The sequence below is a fragment of the Hyla sarda genome, chromosome 3, assembly GCF_029499605.1.
Source record: "Hyla sarda isolate aHylSar1 chromosome 3, aHylSar1.hap1, whole genome shotgun sequence".
Lineage (NCBI taxonomy): Eukaryota > Metazoa > Chordata > Amphibia > Anura > Hylidae > Hyla > Hyla sarda.
In genome coordinates this window covers 256,445,335-256,466,397 of record NC_079191.1, presented here as the reverse complement: position 1 = coordinate 256,466,397, position 21,063 = coordinate 256,445,335, and positions in this window count along the sequence as shown.

Sequence of the window (21,063 nt, the reverse complement as noted above, 5' to 3'; positions counted from 1 at the left end):
GGTTTGAGTCAGGGCTCTGGCTGGGTTACTCAAAGACATTTATCAAATTGTTACTGAGCTAATCCTGTGTTGTCTTGGCTGTCGCCGCGTCCCCGCCACTCTGGACCATCACTGCCGCCGGGGATCTTTGCTCTTCATCGCCGTCATCACGTCGCTGAGCACGCCGCTCCTATTGGATGACGGGACGGCGTGCACGGCGACTTGATGACGGCGAAGCAGAGCGACGGCCATGCAGGGTATCCTGGAGAGGACGGTCTGGAGCGCTGGGGACCGGTGAATGATCATCACTGCAGCACATGGGGTACCTTAAACGGCTATCCGGCAGCAGCTTGGCCAAAATGTTTTGGTTTTATCTGATCAGAAAGTCCTTTGGATGTTTTTCTGCAAACTGCAAGGGGGCTTTCATGTGTCTTTTACTGAAGATAGGCTTCTTTCTGGTAACCCCTCCAAAATCAAGCCGAGATTGGTGAAGTGCAACAATGATGGGTGTTCCTACCTTCTTCCATTTAAGAACTATTGATGCTGCTATGCTCTTGGGGACTTTCAGTGCAGCAGATATTTTGCTGTACCCTACTCCAGATCTGTGACGCCGCACAATACTGTCTCTGAGCTCTACAGGGTGTTCTTTCCATCACATTGCTTGGCTTTTGCTCTGATATGCATTGTCAGCTGTGAGACCTTATAAAGACAGGGCTGTGTCTTTGGAAATCCTGTCCAATCATCTGAATTTACCACAGGGGACTCCAATCAAGGTATAGAAACATGATCAAGAGAAATGGGAGGAGCCAGAGTTAAAAGTGTAATAGTAAATGGTTTGAATACCACGTCAAATTTTAGTTTTGCTTTTTTTTAATACGTTTGCAGTAATTCCTTGCAGAAAAAACTTTTGCCTTCATATTCTCATTAGGGGTTATTGAGTGCAGAACGCTGGCGAAAAACTCATGTACAATGGTCCCTCAACATACATTGATAATTAATTCCAAGTGAACCATCGTTAGTTTAAACCATCATATGTTTTTGGAATCCGTGCAATGATAAGTATAGGAAGTTATACTCACCTGTCCCCGCCGCTCCGGACCATCACCGTTGCCCTGCATGTCGCCCTCCATTGCTGTCGACGCGTCCCCGGGGTGTCTCCACCGCTCCGGACCGTCACTGCTGCCGGTGATTGTTGCTCTTCATCGCCGTCATCACAACGCTGAGCACGCAGCTCCTATTGGATGACGGGACGGCGTGCGTGGCAACGTGATGACGACGAAGGAGAGCGACAGCCATGCAGGGGATCCTGAAGAGGACGGTCCGGAGCGCCGTGGACAGGTGAGTGATTATCACTGCAGCACACGGGGCACCTTAAACGGCTATCCTGCGGCAGCTGAAGCAGTCTGTACTGACGGATAGCCATTTATGCGATGGCCCGACATACAAAAACATCGTATGTTGATGCTGCCTTCAACATACGATGGCCTCTGAGAGGCCATCGTATGTTGAAATTATCGTATGTCGGGGCCATCGTAGGTCAGAGAGTCACTGTATATACAGTCATGGCCGTAAATGATGGCATCCCTGAAATATTTCATGAAAATGAAGTATTTCTCACAGAAAAGGATTGCAGTAATACATGTTTTGCTATAATCCACCAGACGCAGTAGGTTCAGCTCACCCTCTCGCCCTCACCACGATGTTTTGTTATACACATGTTCATTCCCTTTGTGTGTTTTGGAACTAAGGGAGGAAAAAAAGCAAATTGGACATAATGTCACACCAAACTACAAAAATGGTCTGGACAAAATTATTGGCACCTTTTCAAAATTGTGGAAAGATAAGATTGTTTCAAGCATGTGATGGTCCTTCAAACTCACCTGTGGCAAGTAACAGGTGTCGGTAATATAAAAATTACACCTGAAAGCATATAAAAAGGAGAAAAGTTCACTTAGTCTTTGCATTGTGTCTGTGTGTGCCACACTAAGCATGGACAACAGAAAGAGGAGACGAGAACTCTCTGAGGAATTGAGAACCAAAATTGTGGAAAATGATCAACAAACTCAAGGTTACAAGTCCATATCCAGAGATTTAGATTTGCCTTTGTCCACAGTGCGCAACATTATCAAGAAGTTTGCAACCCATGGCACTGTAGCTAATCTCCATGGGCGTGGACAGAAGAGAAAAATTGATGGAAGGTGTCAAGGCAGGATAGTCCGGATAGTGGATAAGCAGCCCCAAACAAGTTCCAAAGATAGTCAGGCTGTCCTGCAGGCTCAGGGAGCATCAGTGTCAGCGCAAACTATCCGTCAACATTTAAATGAATTTAAACTCTATGGCAGGAGATCCAGGAGGACCCCACTGCTGACACAGAGACATAAAAAGCAAGACTACATTTTGCCAAAATGAACTTGAGTAAGCCAAAATTCTCCTGGGAAAACATCTTGTGGACAGATGAGACCAAGAGAGAGCTTTTTGGTAAAGCACATCATTCTACTGTTTACCAAAAAAAAGAATGAGGCCCACAAAGAAAAGAAGACAGCACCTACAGTGAAATGTGGTGGAGGTTCAATGATGTTTTGGAGTTCTTCTGGTACCTCTGGCACTGGTTGATTACCAACGGATTTTGGGTCGTACTGTACAGCCCAGTGTCAGAAAGCTGGGTTTGCGTCTGAGATCTTGGGTCTTTCAGCAGGACAATGGCCCCAAACCTATGTCAAAAGGCACCCATAAATGGATGGCTGTCACGATGCCGGCTGGCAGGTAGTGGACCCTCTGTGCCAGAGAGGGATTGGCGTGGACCGTGCTAGTGGACCGGTTCTAAGCCACTACTGGTTTTCACCAGAGCCCGCCGCAAAGCGGGATGGTCTTGCTGCGGCGGTAGTGACCAGGTCGTATCCACTAGCAACGGCTCACCTCTCTGGCTGCTGAAGATAGGCGCGGTACAAGGGAGTAGGCAGAAGCAAGGTCGGACGTAGCAGAAGGTCGGGGCAGGCAGCAAGGATCGTAGTCAGGGGCAACGGCAGAAGGTCTGGAAACACAGGCAAGGAACACACAAGGAACGCTTTCACTGGCACTAAGGCAACAAGATCCGGCAAGGGAGTGCAAGGGAAGTGAGGTAATATAGGGAAGTGCACAGGTGATAACCCTAATTGGAACCACTGCGCCAATCAGCGGCGCAGTGGCCCTTTAAATCGCAGAGACCCGGCGCGCGCGCGCCCTAGGGAGCGGGGCCGCGCGCGCCGGGACAGAACAGACGGGGAGCGAGTCAGGTAGGGGAGCCGGGGTGCGCATCGCGAGCGGGCGCTACCCGCATCGCGAATCGCATCCCGGCTGGCAGCGGGATCGCAGCGCCCCGGGTCAGAGGACGTGACCGGAGCGCTGCAGCGGAGGGAGTGAAGCGAGCGCTCCGGGGAGGAGCGGGGACCCGGAGCGCTCGGCGTAACAGTACCCCCCCCCTTGGGTCTCCCCCTCTTCTTGGAGCCTGAGAACCTGAGGAGCAGACTTTTGTCAAGGATGTTGTCCTCAGGTTCCCAGGATCTCTCTTCAGGACCACAACCCTCCCAGTCTACTAAAAAAAAATTTTTCCCTCTGACCTTTTTGGCAGCCAAAATTTCCTTGACCGAGAAGACGTCCGAGGAGCCGGAAACAGGAGTGGGAGGAACAGATTTGGGAGAAAAACGGTTGAGGATGAGTGGTTTGAGAAGAGAGACGTGAAAGGCATTAGGGATACGAAGAGAAGGAGGAAGAAGAAGTTTATAAGAGACAGGATTAATTTGACACAAAATTTTGAAAGGACCAAGATAGCGTGGTCCCAACTTGTAGCTAGGGACACGGAAGCGGACATATTTAGCGGAGAGCCATACCTTGTCTCCAGGGGAAAAAACGGGGGGAGCTCTTCTTTTCTTATCCGCGAACCTCTTCATGCGTGAAGAAGCCTGTAAGAGAGAATTTTGGGTCTCTCTCCATATAATGGAAAGGTCACGAGAAATTTCATCCACAGCGGGCAGACCAGAGGGCAAGGGGGTAGGGAGGGGGGGAAGAGGGTGACGGCCGTACACCACGAAAAATGGGGATTTGGAGGAAGATTCAGAGACCCTGAAGTTATACGAGAATTCGGCCCATGGAAGGAGATCTGCCCAGTCATCCTGGCGGGAGGAAACAAAATGTCGCAAATAATCACCCAAGATCTGGTTAATTCTTTCTACTTGTCCATTGGATTGAGGATGATATGCAGAGGAAAAATTTAATTTAATCTTGAGTTGTTTACAGAGAGCCCTCCAGAATTTAGACACGAATTGGACACCTCTATCCGAGACAATCTGCGTAGGCAACCCGTGAAGACGAAAAATGTGTACAAAAAATTGTTTAGCCAACTGAGGCGCAGAAGGAAGACCAGGAAGAGGGATGAAATGTGCCATTTTGGAGAATCGATCAACGACCACCCAAATAACAGTGTTGCCACGGGAAGGGGGTAAATCAGTAATAAAATCCATACCAATCAGAGACCAAGGCTGTTCGGGGACAGGCAGAGGATGAAGAAAACCAGCGGGCTTCTGGCGAGGAGTCTTATCCCGGGCACAGATAGTGCAGGCTCGCACAAAGTCCCCAACATCCGTCTCCAGAGTCGGCCACCAATAGAAGCGGGAGATGAGTTGCACAGATTTCTTGATGCCCGCATGACCTGCGAGATGGGAGGAGTGACCCCATTTGAGGATTCCGAGGCGTTGGCGTGGAGAAACAAAGGTCTTTCCTGGAGGAGTCTGCCTGATGGAGGCAGGAGAAGTGGAGATCAGGCAGTCAGGTGGAATGATGTGTTGCGGAGGGAGATCAACTTCTGAGGCATCCGAGGAACGAGAGAGAGCATCGGCCCTAATGTTCTTATCGGCAGGACGAAAGTGAATCTCAAAATTAAATCGGGCAAAGAACAGAGACCACCGGGCCTGGCGAGGATTCAGCCGTTGGGCAGACTGGAGGTAGGAGAGGTTCTTGTGGTCGGTGTAGATAATAACAGGAAATCTTGATCCCTCCAGCAGATGCCTCCATTCCTCAAGTGCTAATTTAATGGCTAAAAGCTCTCGATCCCCGATGGAGTAGTTCCTCTCCGCTGGAGAGAAGGTCCTAGAGAAAAAACCACAAGTGACAGCATGCCCGGAAGAATTTTTTTGTAGAAGAACAGCTCCAGCTCCCACTGAGGAGGCATCAACCTCCAATAGGAAGGGTTTGGAAGGGTCAGGTCTGGAGAGCACGGGAGCCGAAGAAAAGGCAGACTTGAGTCGTTTAAAGGCGTCTTCTGCTTGAGGAGGCCAGGACTTGGGATCAGCATTTTTTTTGGTTAAAGCCACGATAGGAGCCACAATGGTAGAAAAATGTGGAATAAATTGCCTGTAATAATTGGCGAACCCCAAAAAGCGTTGGATAGCACGGAGTCCGGAGGGGCGTGGCCAATCTAAGACGGCAGAGAGTTTGTCTGGATCCATCTGTAGTCCCTGGCCAGAGACCAAATATCCTAGAAAAGGAAGAGATTGGCATTCAAACAGACATTTCTCAATTTTGGCATAGAGTTGGTTGTCACGAAGTCTCTGAAGAACCATACGGACATGCTGGCGGTGTTCTTCTAGATTGGCAGAAAAAATTAGGATATCGTCCAGATATACAACAACACAGGAGTATAACAGATCACGAAAAATTTCATTGACAAAATCTTGGAAGACGGCAGGGGCATTGCACAGTCCAAAGGGCATGACCAGATACTCAAAGTGTCCATCTCTGGTGTTAAATGCCGTTTTCCACTCGTCCCCCTCTCTGATGCGGATGAGGTTATAGGCGCCTCTTAAGTCCAATTTAGTGAAGATGTGGGCACCTTGGAGGCGATCAAAGAGTTCAGAGATGAGGGGTAAGGGGTAGCGGTTCTTAACCGTGATTTTATTAAGACCGCGGTAGTCAATGCAAGGACGTAGGGAGCCATCTTTTTTGGACACAAAGAAAAATCCGGCTCCGGCAGGAGAGGAGGATTTACGGATAAAGCCCTTTTTTAGATTCTCCTGGACGTATTCGGACATGGCAAGAGTCTCTGGGGCAGAGAGAGGATAAATTCTGCCCCGGGGTGGAGTAGTGCCCGGGAGGAGGTCGATAGGGCAATCATAAGGCCTGTGAGGAGGTAGAGTCTCAGCTTGTTTTTTGCAGAAAACATCCGCGAAGTCCATATAGGCCTTAGGGAGACCGGTTACTGGAGGAACCACAGAGTTACGGCAAGGGTTACTGGGAACCGGTTTTAGACAGTTCTTGGAACAAGAGGACCCCCAACTCTTGATCTCCCCAGTGGACCAATCCAGGGTTGGGGAATGAAGTTGAAGCCAGGGAAGTCCAAGGAGAATTTCTGAGGTGCAATTGGGGAGGACCAAAAGTTCAATCCTCTCATGATGAGCTCCGATGCTCATAAGAAGGGGCTCCGTGCGGAAACGTATGGTACAGTCCAATCTTTCATTATTTACACAATTGATGTAGAGGGGTCTGGCAAGACTGGTCACCGGGATGTTGAACCTGTAGACGAGAGAGGCCAAAATAAAATTTCCTGCAGATCCAGAGTCCAAGAAGGCCACCGTAGAGAAGGAGAAGGCAGAGGCAGACATCCGCACAGGCACAGTAAGACGTGGAGAAGCAGAGAAGACATCAAGGACTGTCCCACCTTTGTGCGGAGTCAGCGTACGTCTTTCCAGGCGGGGAGGACGGATAGGACAATCCCTCAGGAAGTGTTCGGTACTAGCACAGTACAGGCAGAGGTTCTCCATACGGCGTCGTGTCCTCTCTTGAGGTGTCAGGCGAGACCGGTCGACCTGCATAGCCTCCACGGCGGGAGGCACAGGAACAGATTGCAGGGGACCAGAGGAGAGAGGAGCCGAGGAGACGAAACGCCTCGTGCGAACAGAGTCCATATCTTGGCGGAGTTCCTGACGCCTTTCAGAAAAACGCATGTCAATGCGAGTGGCTAGGTGAATAAGTTCATGTAGATTAGCAGGAATTTCTCGTGCGGCCAGAACATCTTTAATGTTGCTGGATAGGCCTTTTTTGAAGGTCGCGCAGAGGGCCTCATTATTCCAGGACAATTCTGAAGCAAGTGTACGGAACTGTACGGCATACTCGCCAACGGAAGAATTACCCTGGACCAGGTTCAACAGGGCAGTCTCAGCAGAAGAGGCTCGGGCAGGTTCCTCAAAGACACTTCGGATTTCCGAGAAGAAGGAGTGTACAGAGGCAGTGACGGGGTCATTGCGGTCCCAGAGCGGTGTGGCCCATGACAGGGCTTTTCCGGACAGAAGACTGACTACGAAAGCCACCTTAGACCTTTCAGTGGGAAACAGGTCCGACATCATCTCCAGATGCAGGGAACATTGGGAAAGAAAGCCACGGCAAAACTTAGAGTCCCCATCAAATTTATCCGGCAAGGATAAGCGTATCCCAGGAGCGGCCACTCGCTGCGGAGGAGGTGCAGGAGCTGGCGGAGGAGATGACTGCTGAAGCTGTGGTAGTAACTGTTGTAGCATAACGGTCAGTTGAGACAGCTGTTGGCCTTGTTGCGCTATCTGTTGTGACTGCTGGGCGACCACCGTGGTGAGGTCAGCGACAACTGGCAGAGGAACTTCAGCGGGATCCATGGCCGGATCTACTGTCACGATGCCGGCTGGCAGGTAGTGGACCCTCTGTGCCAGAGAGGGATTGGCGTGGACCGTGCTAGTGGACCGGTTCTAAGCCACTACTGGTTTTCACCAGAGCCCGCCGCAAAGCGGGATGGTCTTGCTGCGGCGGTAGTGACCAGGTCGTATCCACTAGCAACGGCTCACCTCTCTGGCTGCTGAAGATAGGCGCGGTACAAGGGAGTAGGCAGAAGCAAGGTCGGACGTAGCAGAAGGTCGGGGCAGGCAGCAAGGATCGTAGTCAGGGGCAACGGCAGAAGGTCTGGAAACACAGGCAAGGAACACACAAGGAACGCTTTCACTGGCACTAAGGCAACAAGATCCGGCAAGGGAGTGCAAGGGAAGTGAGGTAATATAGGGAAGTGCACAGGTGATAACCCTAATTGGAACCACTGCGCCAATCAGCGGCGCAGTGGCCCTTTAAATCGCAGAGACCCGGCGCGCGCGCGCCCTAGGGAGCGGGGCCGCGCGCGCCGGGACAGAACAGACGGGGAGCGAGTCAGGTAGGGGAGCCGGGGTGCGCATCGCGAGCGGGCGCTACCCGCATCGCGAATCGCATCCCGGCTGGCAGCGGGATCGCAGCGCCCCGGGTCAGAGGACGTGACCGGAGCGCTGCAGCGGAGGGAGTGAAGCGAGCGCTCCGGGGAGGAGCGGGGACCCGGAGCGCTCGGCGTAACAATGGCAATAAAGCGCTGGAGGGTTCTGAATTGGCCAGCAATGAGTCCAGATCTAAATCCCATTGAACACCTGTGGAGAGATCTTAAAATTGCTGTAGGGAAAAGGCGCCCTTCCAATAAGAGAGACCTGGAGCAGTTTGCAAAGGAAGTGTGGTCCAACAATCTGGCTGAGAGGTGTAAGAAGCTTATTGATGGTTATAGGAAGTGACTGATTTCAGTTATTTTTTTCCAAAGGGTGTGCAACCAAATATTAAGTTAAGGGTGCCAATAATTTTGTCCAGACCATTTTTGGAGTTTGGTGTGACATTATGTCCAATTAGCTTTTTTTCCTCCCTTTTTGGTTTAGTTCCAATACACACAAAGGGAATAAACATGTGTATAGCAAAACATGTGTTACTGCAATCTTTTTCTGTGAGAAATTCTTCATATTTTTGAAAAATTTCAGGGGTGCCAACATTTACAGCCATGACTGTGTGTATATTTATATATGCATATATATATATATATATCTATATATATATATATATATATATATATATATATGTGTGTGTGTGTGTGTGTGTGTGTGTGTGTGTGTGTGTGTGTGTGCTACAAGGAATCAATATAAGAAATGTGAAAGGGATTGCAGACTTTCCGAATCCACTGTTTATAAAAAATATTCATACTGTATAAGGGGGAAATTGCAGCATAAACAGTGTGGGAGAAGAGTGGGGAACACTTAAACACTGAACTTTATTTGGGCCTGCAATTTTGTTATATGAGGGTGTGGTGTCCCGGTACCGTATCCTATCCGGTACCTTCTATTGTGGTCCCCATAGCCAGAGTCCCTAGGACGTCGGGGTCCCAATTGTCTAGTTCACCCCTAGTCACCTCTTATCCAGATAGTAACTATCCAGTAACCATTTGGGATTTATGTCTATGGGATTGTATAAATGTAAATAAATAGTTAATTACCTTGCCATAGCGTAGCAGGACCTGCGGGTGAGAACTCTATGGTATTTCTGCTTGAGGACCTTTGAAGGTCCCTGTGACGTAGTCAAACCTATCACACTGTGTAACAGTGAGTATTAGGTGTTCGGACCAATGAGATTAGCCCTGCCCCCTGCCTATATAAGGGAGCGGTGGCCATCTTCTCACTCTCTTGTTCCTGCGCAGCCAAGCAGTAAGGATCTCTCTTGTTCCTGTGCAAGCAAGCGAGAAGCATCTGCGCTGCTGAGATCTGTAAGTCTAGGCCTGAACCTTGCGGCGACGGCCGATAACTTCTAATTACTGAGTGTATCAATCCCCACGCACTCTGCAGGATCACCGGACCTTATCTATCCCCTAAATCCGGACGGATCTGCAATAACTACCATAAATTCAGAGACTTTTAATATCACTCAAGGTCCGCAACAATTGTCAGTCATTGAGATCTATAGAGACTGTTTGCCTGAGACTGTCATTGTTCATTGGATGTACTGAAAGCACTTAAGTAAAGTTTGTTCAAGTTCAAGTACCTTGTGGACCTTCAGTCATTTTATTACATGCACCTATAGTTTCTGGGAAGGGCGGCGATAGGCCAGAGAATTACCTCAGCATACCAGCCCTCAGCCTGGCGTCACGAACTCTAGGGTTAACATTAACCCCTTACCTACAACAACATCCCAACTACCCTACACCCCCAGGGCTACCACAAGGGGATTGTCACAGCTGCTCTTACTGTGACTTGCTGTGATGATCCCCAGGACTATAAGGACCAACACTGGGGCAGGAAGCAGAGCAGCGAGCTGGTGAATGGCCCAGTGCTGCAGTGAGTGGTTTTCATAGTAGTATCGAACAAGTTGAATGAGCCCACTCAGCAAAAAAAAAGGAAGTTCCAACGGGCTCAGCACAGTAGAGACAAACAGCAGTCATCCTATCCAGATACAGTGTCACCAAAAAAATATACAGAATTGTACGGTGAAAGAGGGAAAAAAAACATTCTTTTAATAATTAAAACAACCTCAAAATGTTTGTGACGTCAAAAAGCAGTTCTACTGTAAGATCTCTGAAAGGTCACATTACATGCAGCTAAACACTTCTTCTCAGGCAAAGCCGGCATCTGAAATGAGATTCTCTTCATTTAGAGGAAATTAATATCAAGCTTTATTGTTGAATGGAGGAACCAAAGCTTTAATCCAGCGATCCATGTGTTCACATGCCTGCTTCCTGTCTCCTGAGGATTACTGTCCTCCGGGAGATGAGAAGAAGGGAAGGGGAAGTCCAAATCACTTCATTTTGTTGCTGCTTTGATACATCTTTATACTCATAATCATTTTAATACAGATATGCGCAGCCTTGGGGGAATGCAGAAGTCCTACTTATAGTAGATAAGCCCCAGATGGGAGCTGTGGTTTACTTATTGATTGTGTTATGAATGTCAATGGATTTCAGTGATTATGGACAACCATATTTGTAACCTAAAACAGTAATAAAGCCATGTGGCACTACTGTTCTTACTGAATTTAAAGGGGTACTCTGCCCCTAGACATCTTATCCCTTATGCAAAGGATAGGGGATAAGATGTCTGATCGCGGGGGTCCCACCGCTGGGGACCCCCGCGATTTCGGCTGCGGCACCGCAGACATCCGTTGCACTGGTGATGGAGGGGGGAAGAGGTTCGTCACGATCACACACCGCTCACGACGTCACGGCCATGCCCCTCAATGCAAGTCTATGGGAGGGGTCATGATGGCCATCATGCCCCATTCAATAGACTAGCATTGAGGGGCGTGGCCGTGATGTCACGAGCGAGGCAATGCTGTGACGTCACGAGCCTCCGCACTGCACCCGATGCACTAAACAAATGCCGGGTGCAGTAGGAGATCGTGGGGTTCCCCAGCAGCGGCACCCCATGATCAGACATCTTATTCCCTATCCTTTGGATAGGGGATAAGATGTCTAGGGGTGGAGTATGCCTTTAAGAAGGTTTTGCCATTGCAAATACAAGTGCACTACATACAGTCACATATCAACAAAATAATAGAGGAGCCACCAATTTTTTTTTATAGTTGTCAAAATCAAATGAGCAGTCAATGTGCAAAATATTTCCACCCACTTTCCTACCAACCCTCACCAAAAATTGAACCATGGTTTAAAAAACTGACCAATTTTTTCCATTGACCCGTTTTTCATTTTCTAATGTGATCGATAAATCATGCACAGTTGAAGGGGGCTAGTGGGGTATATATGCATTGGGTAATGTGTGCTAGGTTCTAAGGGGCATACCAACAAGCCAATTTGCTAAGGTATTTATATACAAGGCTAGAGTGGCAGACTCTTTGCCCCAGGTGTGTTTTGCATGGCAGGACTTTTTCTGCTTGAAGGGGTTTAGGCACCACAGAGCCCAGGGCACTGCATCCACCACTGAGGTTAGAAAACCCAGACATTTCATCATCAGAGTTCTTAACCCCTTAATGACACAGTGATTTTTCACAGTGACTTTTGCCTTTTTATTTAATTTTTTCCTCCTCACTTTCTAAAAGCCACAACTCTAATTCTAATTCTAATTTTCCACCTAAAGACCCATATAAGTGCTTGTTTTTTGTTTTTGTTTTTTTTTGTGCTACCATTTGTCATTTGTAATGACATCACTCATATCACATCTACGGAGAAAAAATTATTTGTGGAGCAAAATTGAAAAGCAAACCTTTTTTCTTTATATTTTTTTTTGGGGGGGGGGGGTTCATTTCTGAACAGTCTAAGATGATCATAACCCCACAATTTTTCAGCGGAGGTCCCGATCAGCTCACTGAGGATAAGACCTTAAACTAAAGGTGATGTAGTTGTCCTTCAGTGTGTACAGCAATCAAAGTGACCTCCTGTGACTTGGAAGAATGGTGGGATCTGACCAAGTTTATTTCCATCCGGAATCTTTTCTTGATAATATGCTTGTTTATAATAAATCTTCATTTCCCAGATGACTTGGCAAATAGAAAGATAGGGGGATACACTCCTTGGCCCATGATAGGTAGAGAAATTGACTCCAGAGCAGTGATTGAAATTCAGTTTAAGATTTTCCCTTCCAATACCTGTTGTTTTAAAGACCTCAAAAGATAAAAGAGAAGAAACCTTTCTGGGAGTCACACAAGTTGAGAAAGGGTATAGCCCTTTTCTACAATCCCTAAAACCTGAGGGATACCCAGGCTGGTGTGAAATACTTTAAGCAATCCTCCGCAGGCAACCCCATAGCATCAGAAATCCTGCTCCTATGGGGTGTACTTAGAGCTTTTAGATGGAAATGAGAGAATGTGGATGCTCTCCCCTGGAAACAATTTTGTCTGGACCACTGGGGAAATCTAGCAGAGCCGTATTGCTTACAAAAGAACCTGGATCCCAGAGGCAAGGACTTTCCCTTCTTGTGTCGAGTGTCGAGTTCCATCCCAAAAAACAGTCCTGATAAGCTTATTTGCCTTTTCAGAAAGGGCAAATCATGTTCAGATGATGATTTATAAACTTCTTCTATTACTCAGAACTCCTCTTCCTAGTGTTTGCGCCCAAGGACTCCTTCTTTCCCTCATGGCCTGCTGGATGAAGTCCATGTTCCAGATGAAGATGTTCCTTATAAACAGGTCGCATTCTTTAAGAGCTTTGGGATGACGCGCTTTGGGATGACATGACTTGAGAGAGTGGGTATACATATCATATCTGTATGGCAGCAGTCTCGCCACTGAAATCCCAGTTCTTCGGTACTTGCAAATAACCTGCTTGGTCACGGGCGGACATAGACAGCAGAGGACCCCTGTGCATAGTTTCCCCACATTAGGTAGCATAGTTTTCCCACATTAGGTAGCATAGTTTCCCCACATAAGGTAGTATAGTTTCCCACATTAGGTAGCATAGTTTCCACACATTAGGTAGCATAGATTCCCCACATTAGGTAGCAGTTTCCCTACATTAGGTAGCATATTTTCCCCACATTAGGTAGCATCGATTCCCCACAATAGATAGTATAGTTTCCCACATTAGGTAGCATAGTTCCCACATTAAGTAGCATAGATTCCCCACATTAGGTAGCATAGATTCCCTACATTAGGTAGCATAGATTCTCCACATTAGGTAGCATAGATTCCCCACATTAGGTAGCAGTTCCCCTACATTAGGTAGCAGTTCCCCTACATTAGGTAGCATAGCCCCCCCTCCAACATAGGGACAGACACACACACGCACACAGACACACACAGAAACACACATAGACACACTTACCTTGCCTGCACTACTTACATCTGCCTGCGGGGACTCCTTGGCGAAGGTTGCACGCTATAAGTGATGTCATCGTACGTGCTGCGCAGGACATCGGTGTCCCAACGCGGTGCTTGTGATGACATCATTCACCACACACACCTCCGCCTGGAAGTCCCTGCATGCAGATGTAAGTTACTTACTAGCAGTTTAGTGACGGGACAAGACTGGCTGCCTGCCATATGTGAATTTCTTCCGGCATTTAGTGCTGCTTGCCCAAAGCAGGGCTAAATGCCTGAAGAAATCCCCTGCCTGACGCCCTGAATTACATGTCCCGGGGCGTCGGGCGATACAAATTCCACATGCCTGCAGCGGGTTCCATGGTAGGGCTGTCCCAGCGTGTGAGGGGGCCCACCGCCCTTTCAAAGGGCAGTGGGCCCCCTCACACGCTGGACCCTGTGCAGCGAACCAGCTGCAAAGGCAATATGTCCACCCCTGTGATTGGTGTACAGAGGGCGTTCCCAAGTCCCACACAAAGTGATATTTGGCTGGCATTTTCCTATTATGCATAAGAAGCTTGGGAAAATCCCCATGAGCAGAGCAGGTTACTTACATGTACTTAAGAACCAGGATTGCAGCAGAACGGAGGCAAGAGTGATACATATACACAGATTTTCTTGAGCCTCTAGGAAAAAAACACAGGTATGAAAACTTAGCTTAATGACCCCATAAAAACATAATTGAGAGCTCATAGCCTGAGCTGTGAAACAGGAGGAAATCACAATAAGTCCCAATGAAAGAGAGAAATGACTGGGAAAGCAAATGGTCTTGCTACACACAAATGGGCAGAGAAAAAACTATATGTCCTCTGTGTGTATTTGGCATAAATGCTCTCTGGGGGAGGTGTTATTTTTTCATTTATTTACCATATATTTCATTCAAATAGTTCCAGTCTCCTACATGCACACCGGGGTAAGGACAGTCCATCATTGAGCTATTAGGAAAAGACCATTTATGGCTGAAAATATGTATGTAAAAGTACAGTGGTTTCCTCTTAAATCTCGGGCAGACACATCACCTTAGCAGACTTAGAGAGGATTCATTTAACCGTGTGTTCTTCTCTGGAGCAGCATCGTTCTTTAGTAGGCCCTTCTGGCTGTCAGGTTCTGGAACAACATGTATGACTGCTAGTGCTATAGTGACACTTTATAGATTTACAGAAAAGCATACAAGAGCACATACTGTGTCGAGCCTACACAAAAAAGACCATGGATAGCAAGGCGCATTAGGTCTTTGTCTAGAAGATTACCTTATTTATCATATTTATTTTTGCACCAGATGCAGAAATAATTCAAATAGGACTGAAAATTTAAAAAAAAAATTTAAAATGATTCTTTTTTTCAAACTTTACACATGTGAGTTAATAAAGGTTGTGGTTAAGGTATGTGGAAAGCTTTCTCTGACACGTGTAATATATTGCTCTATTGTATTTAAATTAAGGGACAGAGGATAATGTTGTCATTTACTTGTGGTCTTGCTATAAGATTCCGGAAGGGACCCCAGACATGTCTAATTCTAGAAAATGCTCTATTAATACTGGATATAACCAAATTCCTGCGTAGGCCACAAAAAGTTCAGCATTAGGTTTGATCAGTTTTGCTTTATCTATTTTTTGTTGTCTATATTGAGATTTAAAGAGAAATTGTTAGCTGTATTTTCTGCTAAGAGCTGCAGACACTTTTGGATAGCTGTTAGCTTAAAAAAAAAGCTAACTTTACCTTTCCTAGAGTTGATGGTGGGTGCCCAACTGATAAATTTTTTTTTTTTTTGTTTCTCAGCCAAGTGTCAAGGAGGCAGAGCCAAGCTGTTCTAGTGCCACAGCCTAGCACACCTTGTTGCTCGTCCACACTTCCCAGCCTCTCTTTGACTCTACAGGGCTGGGAGGTGTGGGCTCGGTACATCAGTCTAAGGCTGCATTCACACTTCATTTTTACATTACGGGAGCCGGATCCTGCTGGGGGAGGGGCAAACCGGGCTCTCCCGTACCCCAGCTGGACCAGCGCTGAACTCCACTTACTTTAATGAGATGACCGGAATCAAACGGTGACTCCGTTCGGCTCATTTTTTACCCATATCTGGTTTTGTGACCGGACCTAAAACCGTTTTAGGTCCAGTCAGAAAACCTCATACGGGTCAAAAGTGAGCCGACCGGAGTCCCCGTTTGACTCCAGTCGGCTCATTAAAGCAAATGGAGTTTAGCGCTGGTCCGGCTGGGGTACGGGAGAGCCTGGTTTGCCCCTCCCCCAGCTAGATCCGGCACCCGTAATGTAAAAACGAAGTGTGAATGCAGCCTTATACAGTTAACTTTAATACATATGGTAAGCTATTGCTGGCTGTACTGTAATGGTAGATCATAGACACAGATTCTATAAATTAGGATGCCACTGTCAGTATCTAGTGGGTTAAAGAAATAGCATTGGAGCTCACTAAAAAGCAGCCAGCAGCTGCCGAGTATAAAGTGAGCTTGGCTGATTTAACTAGAAAAATAAAAATTATTAAAATTAGAATCCAAACTTTGAATATTAGAGATCCTGTCATGCAACTGGCACCTACCCAAATCCTTGATGCCATACAGTGTCAGAAATATGAAATCCCAGTAGTTATTGTAAGATATTGTGGCTCTCACAGAAAATTATAATGTATGTTACAGTTTATATGTCAGGATTCGGCAGGCTGGAGGTGGATTGTCTGTGTCAGAGAGGGATTGGCGTGGACCGTGTCGGTGGACCGGTTCTAAGTTGCTACTGGTTTTCACCAGAGCCCGTCGCAAAGCGGGATGGTCTTGCAGCGGCGGTAGCAACCAGGTCGTATCCACCGGCAACGGCTCAACCTCTCTGACTGCTGAGATAGGCGCGGTACAAGGGAGTAGACAAGAGCAGAGTCGGACGTAGCAGAAGGTCAGGGCAGGCAGCAAGGATCGTAGTCAGGGGCAACGGCAAGAGGTCTGGAACACAGGCTAGGAACACACAAGGAAACGCTTTCACTGGCACAATGGCAACAAGATCCGGCAAGGAAGTGCAGGGGAAGTGAGGTATTATAGGGAAGTGCACAGGTGAAGATACTGATTAAAACCCACGAATCGCATCCCGGCTGGGGACATTATCGCAGCGTACCTAGTCAGCAGGTCTGACCGGGGCGCTGCAAACAGGAGGACGCTGTGAGCGCTCCGGGGAGGAGCGAGCGCTCGGCGTTACATTAGAAAAGGTGTCAGGAGCATGACAAGATATTCTTATAGGATGCTTCAGTACAAACTTCGGCCTGTGTGCTAAGTAATTTGTGTTTTTTTTGTTTTTTTTACTTATGCAAAAGTGCTCAAAGGGCTGAACCGAAATCTTTCAGTGCCCATCATTTCCATCCCTTATCGCTGCTTGTCTACTCCCCATGCATTTTATTTACAGTCTATGTGCTGTGTGCTGTAGGGGATAGAAAGGCTGGGCACTTTAGGCGACCTTTGGACACCCGCTGCTCATTTACTTTTATAGAGAAACCGCAAGATGCTCGGCTTACATAGAGAAGATTGCAAATCTAAAGTTACGTCTCTGAAGAACCCCTGACCTGACAGTATGATAAGTTACACTATATGTAATTATCTGGCAAATACTTACATAATTATTTTATGGGGGCTAATAACTATTCATGTGAAATTCATATACGCACAGATATCTTTACGAAAACATGAAAGACTGTCCCTCTCACTGATCACATTATAATGTAAACATGTGCTATCTTCAACTATCTCTATTTCAAGCATTTCTATTGGAATAGTAATTGCTAACAATTTCTTCTCTAAGGGCAGGGTCACACAGGGCGAATCCACAGCGTACTTTACGCTGCAGATGCGCTGATGGCCGTCACAGAGGGGCTGCAGAGCAAGTTCTTGGCTGCAGCCAGGTAGCTCTGTGTGTCAGCTTATAGCGGCGGATTTCAACAGCAGGAAATCTGCCACTAATAGCGGACACAGAGCTACCCGGCCTCAGCCAGGAACTCGCTCTGCAGTCCCTCTGTGACTGCTATCGGTGCATTCGCAGCATCAAATACTCTGAGGATGCGCCCTGTGTAAAGGGTACGTACACATGCTGCAGATTTTCTGCTACTGATTTTCCTACCCTTTAAAATCAACGAGTAGGAAAAGCAGCTGCAGAAAATCTGTAGCAAAATATGCAACGTACCCCAAGATCACTGCTAATGGTTTTCTTCCTTAGCATTATGTTAAAGGAGTATTCCAGGAATTTTTTTCATTTGACTATGCTACAGGAGCTGCAAAGTTAGTGTAGTTCATAATATAGTGTCTCTACCTGTATGTGACAGTGGTCTCGCAATTCTTCTGTGATTTTCACCCCAATATTTATTTTTAATAACTTACAAAAGGACTCAGGTCTCAGGTGTTCCCAGGTTGCAGTGCGTAGAGACATGACATTACTAGTCAGGTGATCAGAGGGAGTCTGTTTGCTTCAATGGGTGGCGCGACCACTGGGTGGGAGAAAGATCATTTTGCAACAGCTGTAGGTACCCTGGTAAGAAAACACTGGTCTTTTGAATGGAATGCAGCTCATTTGTGTTTCAATGGCTGGGTGGTTGATGTGTAGGAAGGAGGAAAGTGACCTCAAACTTATAAACATGGAACTATGGGATGTGTAGTTTGAGAACGAAATCCAACAGGAAATACCCAGTTTACAAAAAGATAACCACAGTGTTATGGTAATTAGTGTTGGGCGCGAATATTCGCATTTCAAATTTTTATTGCGAATATTGCAAATTCACGAATATTGCGAATGTATTCGCTATATATTTGAAATTACGAATATTCACTTTTTTCCGCATATGCGCATATTTGCTTATGTCAATATTCGCATATGTGAATATTCGCATATTCCTTCTTTTCACTTGTGGGCCAATTAGAATGATGCAAATACACTTGTCAGTGTTAACAACATCCCTAGCAACCAATAGTAAAGTTGCCGACCCCCTCACTGTTTTCTTCCTCGAATACACGAATATGCAAATATGTGCATATGCAAATATGCGCATATGCGAATATAACGAATGTGAAATTCGTGAATATAGGACGAATATTCATTCGTCTATATATTTGTGAAATATCGCGAATTCGAATATAGGCAATGCCGCTCATCACTTATGATAATCTCACAACATAACCATTTAGGCTCAAGACAAGCACAGATCCTTCCTAAGCATGTCCATTACTGTCAGTACTGTTACTACTAAAATCACCTTATGGTGGATAACCCCTTTAACACACACTACAAACTTTAACAATACTACAAACCAACACACTGTCGAAAAAACTGCTTTTATATAGGTGATCTCACTTGCTAATGATCATAAGCAAGCAATTTGATTAGCAGCACATTGCTGCTATTTACCTTCTTAATTGCTATGGAAGCCATTAGTGTGTGTTCAATTAATGGCACAGTGGCCATAATCACCCACAATGCCTCTATCACCTATGTTTATTATAAAAATATCTCTTTTCATTAGCTCACAGTGTTAGAAATCCTCTCAGGGGAAGGGGGCGTGTCCCTCCCTTGTGGTGATGGGAGGGGATTGGTGCGTCTGCTCATGCAGCCTTGTCCATGAGGCATCTCTTGTTCGTGACTTATGGACAAGCCTGATTCTGCTGCAGGACTGGTTAGTGTCCCAGTAGGTATGGAGACCCTTAGTGGTGAGATTTTCAGGAGCTGTTTTCTTTATTCAATAGTACAAAAATGTTAAACAATCCTATTACAGAAGGTATTTAATTTTCATCACTAACAACATATAAAATGTTTTTGGTTATAACAGTGCCCATTTAATGTGAATAAACATTTGAATTAACCCAAATTTTACAGACATTTATTAGAGTTACTACTCCAAATACTATAGTAAAAATTCTTTATTGCAGTTTCTATTGATGAGCAACTAATAATAACTGGATCTATTTCTCAGAACAGGCTTAGGGAAAAATGCCATTTTACAGTGACACCCGTATGTTGACTAAATGTATGTAAACAAAATATAGCTGTATACAATGGATCTGTGAGAATAAACTTTTCGTGTATCTCTCTATTTCTGCCTATGACTGTTAACCCTTGTGGCCCTCCTCTGTCAAATTTAGTACAATGTTCTCCTTACAGTTCCCGAGAGGAATGCTGAGCATTGCAAATAAAGTTTCCCATGGGACCCCCAATTACCGTATTAGAGCAGGGAGAAACCGTACTTGATAACAGTTCTCACCAGGAGGTTAGACTAGCGTTCACCGGGGTTACAGATTGTACACAGTTCAAAGACCACAAACAGGAAGTCATTTATGTGAATGGTTTTGGCCATTCAACCCCAAGTCTTATTCCTAATTTATTATATATTATCAAATTAAAGGATGGGAACAGAATAGGAATAATTTAATATGTATATTTTAAAGGGTAGTTTACTAAGAAGGTACAAAAACATGGTTACAGCAAAATATCAGAGCCGGTTCTCAATGTGTGACATGTGAACACATTACTATTTCAATATTTAGTGAGTTCACACGTTGCAGTATTGTACCGCATATCTGTTACGCCGAGCGCTCCGGGTCCCCGCTCCTCCCCGGAGCGCTCGCTACACCCTCGCTACTGCAGCGCCCCGGTCAGATCCACTGACCGGGTGCGCTGCGATACTGCCTCCAGCCGGGATGCGATTCGCGATGCGGGTGGCGCCCGCTCGCGATGCGCACCCCGGCTCCCGTACCTGACTCGCTCTCCGTCGGTCCTGTCCCGGCGCGCGCGGCCCCGCTCCCTAGGGCGCGCGCGCGCCGGGTCTCTGCGATTTAAAGGGCCACTGCGCCGCTGATTGGTGCAGTGGTTCTAATTAGTGTGTTCACCTGTGCACTCCCTATGTATACCTCACTTCCCCTGCACTCCCTCGCCGGATCTTGTTGCCCTTGTGCCTAGTGAAAGCGTTCCCTTGTGTGTTCCTAGCCTGTGTTCCAGACCTCCTGCCGTTGCCCCTGACTACGATCCTTGCTGCCTGCCCCGACCTTCTGCTACGTCCGACCTTGCCTTTGTCTACTCTCTTGTACCGCGCCTATCTTCAGCAGTCAGAGAGGTTGAGCCGTTGCTAGTGGATACGACCTGGTTACTACCGCCGCAGCAAGACCATCCCGCTTTGCGGCGGGCTCTGGTGAACACCAGTAGTAACTTAGAACCGGTCCACTAGCACGGTCCACGCCAATCCCTCTCTGGCACAGAGGATCCACCTCCTGCCAGCCGGCAGCGTGACAGTAGATCCGGCCATGGATCCCGCTGAAGTTCCTTTGCCAGTTGTTGCCGACCTCACCACGGTGGTCGCCCAGCAGTCACAACAGATAGCGCAACAAGGCCATCAGCTGTCTCAACTGACCGTGATGCTACAGCAGCTACTACCACAGCTTCAGCAATCATCTCCTCCGCCAGCTCCTGCATCTCCTCCGCAGCGAG